This window comes from Herpailurus yagouaroundi, unplaced genomic scaffold (genome assembly GCF_014898765.1).
Source record: "Herpailurus yagouaroundi ecotype Mexico unplaced genomic scaffold, PumYag 162, whole genome shotgun sequence".
NCBI lineage: Eukaryota > Metazoa > Chordata > Mammalia > Carnivora > Felidae > Herpailurus > Herpailurus yagouaroundi.
In genome coordinates this window covers 19,314,611-19,326,619 of record NW_024412403.1, presented here as the reverse complement: position 1 = coordinate 19,326,619, position 12,009 = coordinate 19,314,611, and the positions used below count along the sequence as shown (strand labels likewise).

The 12,009-nt window shown below is 39.9% G+C and overlaps 1 pseudogene; it reads right to left on the bottom strand.

Moving 5' to 3' along the window:
* Positions 1-9,608: 9,608 nt before the first annotated feature.
* LOC121036473 (60S ribosomal protein L7-like) lies at positions 9,609-11,468 on the bottom strand (annotated as a pseudogene).
* Between the last annotated feature and the right edge of the window lie 541 nt (positions 11,469-12,009).

Below are 12,009 nucleotides of genomic sequence, written 5' to 3'. Positions count from 1 at the left end.
TTCTGAAAAGAAGGCCATGGTCAGGACAACTGAGCACTGCTGAGATAGGGTACAGTGAGGACCCAAAGGCACCTTGCCGAGCATATATACCAGTATATGCCGAGCATATATAACAGTAAATGAAGCCCAAAGGAAAGAGTTTGATGTTCCCCTCACCGGAAATTCATCCCTTTTCAATAAGCCCTTCAGGCTCTGTCCAACCCCTCATCTGTCCTGATTCTGCTCAAGCATGACCTTCTTTGACTAATATTCGCGGAGATTCACTGTCTCACGTACTGTTTTAATACGTAAATGTATAAAATCAGTTACCCCTCACAAAAACCCTGTCCACAAGGCTTAATTACTACCCTTATTTTACAGCTGAAGGAAACAAAGCACAGAAAGGGTAAATATCTTGCTCTGGGCTACCTATCCAGTGACGTGGCAGAACAGAGATTCAAATCCAGGCAACCCAGCTCGAGTTTGTGCTTTTTTTTTTTTTTCTCAACGTTTTTTATTTATTTTTGGGACAGAGAGAGACAGAGCATGAACGGGGGAGGGGCAGAGAGAGAGAGAGAGAGACAGAATTGGAAACAGGCTCCAGGCTCTGAGCCATCAGCCCAGAGCCCGATGCGGGGCTCGGACTCACAGACCCCGAGATCGTGACCTGGCTGAAGTCGGAAGCTTAACCGACTGCGCCACCCAGGCGCCCCTCGAGTTTGTGCTTTAATCATCTACCCAGCTCTACAAAGCCTTCTTTACCAGCCCCAAGCAGATGTCAATGTACTTCTTCCATGCTCCATGGTACCCTGTGCGTGTATCCTTTAGGAAACTTGTTATCTATTTTCATAAATGTCAGGAGCAATACTGTTCATTAGAAATCTAATGTTAGTGACAAACGTGAACCACACATACAATTTAAAATTTTCTAGGAGGGGTGCCTGGAAGGCTCAGTTGTATAAGCGTCTGACTTTGGCTCAGGCCATGATCTCACAACTCGTGAGGTCAAGCTCCACATCAGGCTCTGTGCTGACAGCTCAGAGCCTGGAGCCTGCTTCAGATTCTGTGTCTCCCTCTCTCTCTGCCCCTCCCCTGCTTGTGCTCTGTCTCTCTCTCTTAAAAACAAATAAACATTTTTAAATAAATACATAAATAAATAAAATTTTCTAGTAGTCACATTTTAAAAAGCAAAAAAGTGAGAGGTGGAAATGATTTTACTAATATATTTTATTGAGCCCAAGTGTGATGGTTAATTTTATGTGTCACTGTGGCTAGGCTATGGTGCCCAATCGTTTGGTCAAACACCAATCCAGATATTGCTGTGACAATATTTTTTAGACCTGATTAACATTTAAATCAGATTTTAAGTAAAGCAGATTACTCTCCATTCCGTGGGTGGGCCTTATCCAATCAGTTTAAGGCCTTCAGAGAAAAGACCAAGGTTTCCCAAAAAAGGAATTCAACCACAAGATGGCAATATATAAATCCTGCTTATTTAGTTTCCTAGGGCTGTCATAACAAAATATGACAGACTTGGGGGGGGGGGGGGCTTAAACAATAGAAATTTATTTCTCACATTTTTGGAAGCTGGAAGTCTAAGATCAAGGTCAGCAGTTTGGTTTCTCCTGAGGTCTCCTTGGCTTGCCGAGGGCCACCTGCCTACCATGCCTTCACAGGGCTGGTTCTCTGTAGTCATGTATCATTGGTGCCTCTCACTTTTCTTATGAGGACACCAGTCATATTAGATTAGGAACCCACACTTATGACCTCATTTAACTTTAATTACCTCTTACAGGACATATATTCAAATATGGTCACATTAAAAATTAGGGCTTCGGGGCGCCTGGGTGGCGCAGTCGGTTAAGCGTCCGACTTCAGCCAGGTCACGATCTCGCGCTCCGTGAGTTCGAGCCCCGCGTCGGGCTCTGGGCTGATGGCTCAGAGCCTGGAGCCTGTTTCCGATTCTGTGTCTCCCTCTCTCTCTGCCCCTCCCCCGTTCATGCTCTGTCTCTCTCTGTCCCAAAAATAAATAAACATTGAAAAAAAAATTAAAAAAAATTTTTTTTAAATAAATAAATAAATAAAAATTAGGGCTTCAACGTATGAATTGGTAGAGGTGGGGCAACAATTTGGTCCCTTACTCTGCCTGTTCCCAACCTGCCTGGTCTACCCTGCTGACTTCAGACTCAAGACTGCAACATCAACTCTTACCTCCACTTCAGCCCACTAGCCTGCTCTGCACATTTCAGACTTGCCAGCTCCTAAAAGTGTACAAGCCAATGGCATAAATTCCCACCTCTTCCTCTCTCGTCTCTCTGCCTTTGTTGATAGATACATAGGCAGAGAAATACTATGGGTTCTGTTCCTCTGGAAAACAGTGACTGATACATCATTATATCCAAAATATTATTTCTACACATAATAAATACGAGAACTATTAATGAGTTATTTTGCATGCTTTTTCATACTAAGTCTTTGAAATCTGGTTTGTATTTTACGCTTAGAGCACTTCTCAGTTTGGGTTGGCCACATTTCAAGGGTCCAATAGCCTCACGTAGCTAGTGGCTATCACATCACACAGTGTGGATTGAGAGCAAAGCAACAAGGTGAAGCAGAGAAAGGTGGGCTTGAACTCTACCCTGTCACTGAGGCTCAGGGAAGGCTAGCTATAATTTTAAACTCACAGGAGGACCTCTCTGGGCCTAGATGTTCTCATACATAAATGAAGGGTAATAGTACCTACCTTGAACAGCCCCTGTGAAGATCCATTGGAAAGCCCTTAATGGAGTGCCTGCCTGGTAAAGCATAGATGTTCAGTTAACCTCACGTGCTGTCTTTCCCTCTTAGCCTCCATATATGTTTTCTGATCTTTCCTCTTTAAGGAAAAGGTTGGTGTTTGTTTCATCTTTGTTTCTCCAGTCTGATACCTTGGCAGGTGCTCAAAAAATGCTTGTGGAATTAATGAATGGTCTCACGTTGCTGTGGTGAGGATATCTACTTGTTGATGTATATTTTCCTTTAATACATCACTCTTAAAAACACTTGGGCAGGACTTGCAAGCTGTGGAGCTGTTGACGCAGTGGTGGGTGGTTCAGTGGGGAGATGAGTCAGGTTTGAGTTTGGGGATTTGAGGGAAGAGCAGGTTGAGCTAAAGGAAATGGAGCGGCCTCACAAATAAAACCAACTGGGCGAGATATACCACAGGCATCTCTGACATAAGAGTACACCAAATTTTTAAGTTCATTACTGCATATAATTTTCCATTACTGAGGATAAATTTGACAAGTGTTAATGAGATGGGATGTATCCTCATTAAAGGAAAAAAAAAAATAGGAAACACATTCACACCGAGTCACAGAAAATCTAGTTTAGGTGAAATATCTTTGCCCTGCCAGTAAATACATGAGAAGACCTAATTCATTTGCAAAAGTAAAACTTTCTGATACTACGCCAGTTGATAAGACGCCCAATTATTTAGTCAGTGTTCTCCAAAGAAACAGAACCAATCAGATGTACACAGACAGAGAAAGAGATTTAGTACAAGGAAACAGCTCATGTGATTATGAAGGCTGACGAGTTCTGAGATCTTCAGCCAGCAGGCTAGAGACACAGGAGAGCTGATGTTTCAGTTAGAGTTGGAAACAATAAAATACTGTTGTTCGTCTCAAGGGCTGTCAGCCAGAAGGAGTTCTTTCTCCTGCAGGAGAAGTTCAGTCTTCTGTTCTACCAAGGCCTTCAACTGATTAGATGAGGCCCACCCACCCTGGGGAGGGCAATCTGCTTCATTGAGCCTACCAATTCAAATGTTAATCTCATCCAGACACACTCCCACAGATACACTCAGAATAGCGTTTGGCCAAATGTCTGGACACCCTACGGTCCAGTTAAGTTGACACATAAAATTAGCCAGAATACTTGACAAGGCACAACATGCCATCACAGGAGGGATTTCTATCAGAGCTTAATATGTCAATCAAGTATTCCTTCAGCAAACTGCTCTCCTGTTCCTCCCTGCTCTGCGTCTTCCCTATATAAGCCGTCAGAGAAAACACTTTGGATGAAAACTAACGTTTCTTGTGCACCACTCTGTGCCACACATATTCCCAGGTATTCTTCCGCACTGTGCCCACAAGCAGTGAGGTCAGGAGGACTCACCCAAATGGCAGAAGCCTTGTGGAAGCCACTGCAGCCCAAACTCAACGGCTCATTCTCGCCTATTTGAAAACTCAATCTTTCCAGTGTCCCAGACTTGGTCAAACTGGGGAACTGTAACCAGATTTGGGAGACTTCTATACAATTCACGGGGGAGAAAACATCAATTCTGATGAGAGATACAACTACCAAGGCATCCTCTACCCAAAGCATTCCTACCTTGTAAAGCGATTGCAGAGATCAAATTATAATCAAAATATTGCTTCCTGAAAATGAATTCAGAATAAGTGGAGGTTGATTTAAACAAGATGTTCAATGGCACCAAGCAAAGAATAACTAATGCTATACTTCAACAGTTTATATCAGAAAGGAAGAAACTTGGGAACAAATAGCACTAGAATTCTCTGCCAAAGTGTACTTCATGAATTCTTTGTTTTATTCTTTCATATGCCAGGCTGACCAAACCTTTTTCTGTTTAACACATTATTTCTTTTAAAAATACTTAACGAGTTACAAGTCAAGTTTTAATGGTTTATAAACTCTTCTGTCTCTGTAAGATGACTTCCATGCTTCTGCTCTTAATTTCCTTAAGTTTTCGAAAAGAATTTCACCATTTGACTTTCTTTTCGTCAATATCCATTTAATCTTTCAAACAATTCCATTCTGGTCGTCTACTGCTGGTTATCACAAAACATAGTGTCTTAAAACAAGAACCAATTTATCAATATCACGCTATTCTCAGCACATTCTCAGTTTTCAACTCAGGTTATTGGTATAACTGACAATGAGATGTTCTAATATTTTTAAATGGTGTTTTAGGGTTCTACAGACAATATTTGGAAGGAGTAACTTTTATATTTCCTAGTGAACAATCCTTATAAATGTGCTGTACTGTGGACTTTTTTTTAGCTTGCTTACACTTATACAATGATATCCCTCCTATATTCTGACTTCTCAGAAATCCAAAGAGTGACCAGCTAACTGGTCTGTTAGAGTATTCCATCTTAAGGTGTTAATGATAGTTAAACACAGGTGACAGTGGGGTGCCTGGCTGGCTGAGCCAGTAGAGCATGAGACTCTTGATCTTGGGGTTGTAAGTTCAAGCCCACCATATAGAGATTATTTTAAAATAAAATATTTATAAATAAATAAACAAACAAACAAACAAATACAGGTGATATTAAGATCATTCTTCAATGCCTTAAGCTAAAGGAGTTGGTAACTTTGAAATACAAGTTTCAAGGCAGTATAGGTAGAAAAAAAAATATTTGGTCTGGGCATAATATTTGAAGGTGAGAAATTAAATTAATTTATAGGGAAACACATGTTGACCCATAAGACATAATTCTTTGGTAGGAACTGCTAAATGGCAACCCACAGCCCAAGAAAGTAATCACATTTAATAGAAAGGTTTTTTTAATCACATTCATCATTACAAAGGGACTATAATCTCTAGCAAAATTCTCACTCTACAAATAATGTTAAAGAATTACATGGCATTGAGGCATCTAGCCTTCAATCTCCTACCTCATGATAGGAGCACTAGTATTTTTTTTTTTAATGTTTATTTATTTATTTGCAGGGGAGGGGCAGAGAGAGAGAGAGAGGGAGAGAAACCTAAATAGGCTCCATGCTGTGAGCACAGAGCCCGACAGGGGGCTCAATCTCACAACCATGATATTATGACCTGGGCCACAATCAAGAGTCAGATGTTCAACTGACTAAGCCACCCAGGTGCCCCAGGAGCATTAATATTTTATTTTATTTTTTTTTCAACGTTTATTTATTTTTGGGACAGAGAGAGACAGAGCATGAAGGGGGGAGGGGCAGAGAGAGAGAGGGAGACACAGAATCGGAAACAGGCTCCAGGCTCTGAGCCATCAGCACAGAGCCCGACGCAGAGCTCGAACTCACGGACCGCGAGATCGTGACCTGGCTGAAGTCGGACGCTTAACCGACTGCGCCACCCAGGCGCCCCAATATTTTAAAGACCTTGTAAGAGAAGGATCTCATTAGATTCCTGATACTTCATGGTTACTAGAATGCTGAGACCTCAGAAGACATTTTTTTTCTTGTGGTTTTCCACAGAAAACCATGAAGTACAAGAATTTACTTTTATTCTGTTGTGTTCATTTATTCAACAAATATTTGTCGAATGTTGCTATGTGCCAGAAGCTGACACAGCAGTGAGCAGGTGTGACCCTGCCCTAAGGAAACTTTAATTATCACTAACGCCTTTAAAACGTGGATTCATGTTGGAACTTTCCATATGATCCTTCCTTCCTTCCTTCCTTCCTTCCTTCCTTCCTTCCTTCCTTCCTTCCGTGCTCTTTCTTTCCCTTTCTTTCTTTCTTTCTTTCTTTCTTTCTTTCTTATTTAGCATCTACCTAAGTAGCTAGGTAGCTATCATCATCTTTCTATTATAATGTACTGGTTAAAAGAACAAATTCTACAGGTAGAAGGCTAGGATTCATAACCCAGTTCCATGGAAAAAAAAGTTTTAAAAGAATTATAGATGGATGGATAGATGATTGATTGATAGATAGATAGATAGATGCCAAAAGAAATCATAAGTAAATTTTTTATGTAAAGCAGAGCTCTGGCAATGTCCATCGTTAAGTCCCAGAATAACTTTCTAAGAGAATTTTTGTCATAACTACATTGCTTTTTCCTTAAGAAGTTATTTTCACAATATTCTCAGACTATAATCCCTAAATATCTGTAAATCATTACATTCAACCTTATTTTTCTTCTCCCTTGTACACTGTTGGCCAAGGAAACAGTTTCATTTTCACTTTTGCAAAATGATAGTATAAAAAAACAGAAGTGAAAGTATGAATCATAATATAATCAGGCATTCATAGTGAGATATCCATTTATAACTCAGAAAACCACAGGGTATTTCCAAACTGATGTCATTCATAGAAAGAATGCCATGTGTTGTGGAAGAATAAGAAAAATTACCTACACTACTTGGGGGATTTAGAATGCATGTGGGATAGTCCCAGCTAATTATTTTAACTTACTTTTAATTTTATTACAAAGATCGATCTCTATTTCAAATACTGAAATTGACATTCATCTTAGAAAGTACACTGGATTCTGGGATATACTTTTTAATTTTGATATTATCCTTTTACTTCAGAAATCATCAGTAGAAGTGCTGTATATAGGTTAAGGTTTTCTTTTATTTTCTTTTAAAACAACTGTATAAATATTAAAATTACCATGAAATTCTGTGTAATTGTTTTACTTTTTGGGAAAACACGAAATGAATCTCTGCTCAAATTATTAAACTTGATGTTATTTTATTCTATTCCAGGACGCAGGGAAATAACATAAATTTTATTTTTCCCAACTAAATCCTTAAAATAGGATTTTTTCCGTTCTGCCACGTTCAGTTTTTTAAGAACATGAAGAAGATCATAGTATGTGTTAAATAAGTTTGTGATGCTACAGGGAGGAAACATTATCCAGAAACAAATCTCCTCTAGGTTATCCATATTTTCTTCAAAAAAAATACTTTGGCAGTGTTAGGTCTCCCATATTTGCTTGTTGTTTGCTTGTTTTGATTCCCAAGACTAATATCGAGTTGTGAGGCCAGGCCAATTATATCCTTTTTCAATCAATGAATGTTCCTGGTTTCCTACTGGCCAATGTCCACAGCATAGAAGACTCCACAGAAGTCACATCACTCACTCACCCAAGTAACACCACTAGTTTGCTCTTTGGTTTCTGAGGCTTATCTACGAGCCCAGTGACTTACCCACAAGTCTGGTCCTGATGCCCGCCATGAACAGCTTTGCTATCCTGGATTTTTCAGTAGAGCTGCAGGTGAATCTGCTAATAGGATGGGCTGACCCCATGTGATTAAGAAACAAGTCTTAAAATATACCCGAAAATTAAATTCTCCTCATTCCATAAACAAATAGAAAGTCCACGTGGATCAAAGACTTAAAAGCTAAAAGCAACCCTTAAAAGTTTTAGAAGAAAATGTAGGAGACTATCTTATACGAGGAAAGTCAGGCAAGATTCCTTAAAATACAGAAAGATTCATTAGTTGTAACACATGTACAATTCTGATAGGGGTGCTGATAATGGAAGAGGTCATACAGGAGTTGGAACAGAAGGTGTATGGGAGATCGCGTATCTTCTGCTCAATTTTGTATGAACTTAAAACTTTAAAAAATAAAGTCTATGAAGAAAAAAAAAGACTAAGCCCTCAAGTACAAACTATATATTTGATGACATAAAGATGTTAAATCTTTATACATTAGGGACCAGAAACAAAGTTAAAAGGCAAGCTACAGAGAAAATATTTACGGTACTTTTGAGAAATAAATTTAATATAGAATACATAAAAATATCCTAAAAGTAAGACCACAAAAAGCCCTGATGAGAAATCAATATAAACCTTCAGTTCACCGAAGAGAATCTCTATATGACCAAGGAAGATATTAAAAAAAAAAAAAAAAGTAACTTGCTAGTCATAGGAACATGCAAATTAAAACAAGGTACCTTTTCATGTCCCCAAGACTGGAAAAAATTCAAAAGTAAGTAGTGGTGAGGAAGGAGGGGAAACAGGAACTTTCAAATTCTTAGTGTACATTCCTGATGATGAATGAACAGTGAAGTTTTACTAAATGGAGCATAGTTTAAACTTGAGAAAAGAAAGGTTAGAGATTGAGGGGGCAAATTGGTTTAATGTTTAAGGCATTTTCACAATATCTAGCAAAGTTTGAAGGTTAGTACCTAGCAAGTCAACTTCTAAAGCATAAATTACAGAAAAACTCTTGCACAGAGACATTAGAATATTCAGTACAACATTTTATATAATTCTAAAATGTTTGTTGTTGGAAGAACGGATCCCCTTAATCTCATTTGTCTCAGTTCCAAGCATCTATTTCCTCCATGAAGTCTTATTATTCCCTTCTTTATATGGTTGAAAATCAGGCAAGGACCTTATGTCCTTGCTCCCACAGACTCCTCCCATCTCCTCCCGACACTCCCCTATTCCCACTGGAATCTCCTTCTAGCCTGGAAAATTCACCTCCCATCGTGTGTCTGGCCCAAGCACTTGGTCAATGCCCACAAATCCTCCATTTGGCCTTTTCTGGCAATCTTTCATGACTTCTTCAGACTTGCGTTATTGGAACTTAATAGCCAGAAACATGATCCTGCCTCACACTTCCCCAGCACCAACTATTTGCACAAATGAGGAGGAAAAGACACATAAATATAAAGATAAATATAAAATAGACATATATAATACGTATACCTAATAGAGAGATAATATACATAATAGAGAAAGCATATTATTGTGTCATAAAAAGCACAGATCAATAACTTAACAGAGTATTGTGCCATATTTTTTCCTAGAAGAACTTTAGACAGTGATATCCACACACAAATCAGTATTTGCTCTGTGGGTGGGGTGAGGAGAAGAGTATAGATGTCTGGCAAATTTCTTGACTAATCTAGAAGTTTCCGCTCATGCCTGGAGTTGATGTGCCTTCATCCATCAATAGCCTTCTGCTGACCTTATCCCTACACTCTAGGAGCTTGAGCTTGGCGCAAGTATCCTCCTGAGGCAGGATATTACCGCACGACTGAACATAATCGGGAGGAGACTGGCCCTGGGCAACCTGAACACAACTCTACAGAGAAGAGGGGCTATCCGGAATTGCAGGCAACTTGGGTAGTGCAGCCATACTCCTCCTCCTTACGCAACATCCTTCTCCAAATCTCTGCACTCAAAAAGTCAGAAGCAGCTCTCTGTTCCCATTAGAGAGGAGAGAATGAGGCTGGCTGCCATATTGGTGTCCAGCCCTTCTCTCACCTAGCACCCATCACCAGGATGGTGTTCTACTTTTCTTTTCTCCTGCCTGTGTCTTCCCTTTTCTGATTTAATTAATTAATTAATTAATTAATGGAAAGTAAATGATCCCCCCCACCATACCTCCCTTAGGTAACAAATGTGAAGAATTGGGTGTGTACTTGTCCCAGTTTCTCTTTGGTCAACCACATAACCTGTTTGTTGTTGTTCTTTTTCTTGTCCTTGTTGTTTTGGGGAGGGGGGGTTGTTTGTTTTACATTTCAGTTTGGAAGCAGTAACTGTTTATTAACTGACCAGATTACAAAAATAATCATGATAGATACCTTACTTTATTATTCTGTTAAGAAAACCACAGACCCAAAAGTGGTATCACTTAGGTTAAGGCCCAGGTCAGTAAACCAAGACTTAACACCTAATCTAACTGCAGTTTCAAGCCCCTAGAAGGGTAACCTTTAGCCAGTCAACATGGGAATTTCCTGGTCAGTGCTAGGAAATTTACTGATAGACCCTTTCGGTCCCCTTAGGAAAGCAATTTTACCTGAAACAATGGATTCTCTGCTTATAATCTCCTTTCTTCCACCCCCTCTCTACCTTTAAACCTTTTCTCTATCCTTTTGGAGATCCCTTCTACTTGCTAGATGGGATGCTGGCCCATTCACAAATCAATTAATAAACCCATTAGATCTTTAAAATGTACTCAGTTGAATTTTTGTTATTTAACACTTCTAATAAGCTTATTAGTTTGGTCTTCCCTTTTGCCAGCATCTCTAACTTCTACAAAATGAATGGTCTTTTTCTTTTAATTTTTTAAATATTTATTTATTTTTGAGAGAGAGTGCATGTGTGAGCAGGGGAGGGGCAGAAAGAGAGGGAGAAGCAGGCTCCAGGCTCTGGGCTGTCAGCACAGAGCCAGACGCTGGGCTTGAACTCACGACCATGAGATCATGACCTGTGCCCACGTCAAACGCTTAACTGACTGAGCCACCTAAGGGGCCCCTGAATGGTCTTGTGCTTCCAGCCACCTCGTTCAGAAGATAATGGGAAGAACCAGTAGACATTGTTTGCTACTTTGAAGGGTTTGCCAACAGTGTAGATCTCATGAATTACATCCTCCGCTCCAGCAATGCCATATTTACTAAGAGATGCGGCAATCAACTCTTGTTGATTCTGCCATAACCATGCATGAAAAATATTCACTTACGGACTTCCAGTTAATAGAAGCGTTGTTGAGCTTCACAAAGGTACCACTGAAAGTCTGGCGAATACAAAGAAGCCGCAGCACCTTTCAGAATTTGGGGGTCACACCGATCCTGATGGCAAGTGCCAATTTGGGTTCTGCAGGGCAGAGAATTTGCCAGCTTTTCTTGCCATCCTAGCTATTCTCGTATCGGTTCTGTACATCCATCTATATTCTTTGTGATAGCTTATCTTTTTCATAGATAAGCTTTTTCCTTGCCTTTCAAAACATCCTTTGGGCTAATTTCTTTCTTAAGCATTTGATTTTCAAGTTTTTTTTGTTGGTCTGTTTTGTTTTGGTTTGTCTTTTCCTTTTTCTTAGGGGTTCCTGACATAGCAGGAGCCATCTTTTTATTCTCTTCTGCATCTTCCCTGGCTCCAGCCAGAAAAGAGCACCACATAACCTGTTTATCATTTTTTATTTTTTTTTAATTTTTTAAGGGTTTATTTATTTTTAAGAGCAAGAGAGACAGAGCATGAGTGGGCGAGGGACAGAGAGAGAGGGAGACACAGAATCCAAAGCAGGCTCCCGGTTCTGAGCTGTCAGCACAGAGTCCGACGCGGGGCTCGAACTCCCGAACCGCGAGATCATGACCTGAGCCGTAGTCGGAAGCTCAACCGACTGAGCCACCCAGGAGCCCCAGTTTGTAATTTTTTTAACAGGTTGGTGTTATTCCCTTTACTTTGAATTTGCTTTTTTCCCCTCACTATTTATTGTAAGCATCCCTCTTGTTTGGGACATTTATATATCCCAATACGTCATTTCCCACTGTGTGTTCGTGTGTGCAGACATGTGCCCATGCCAT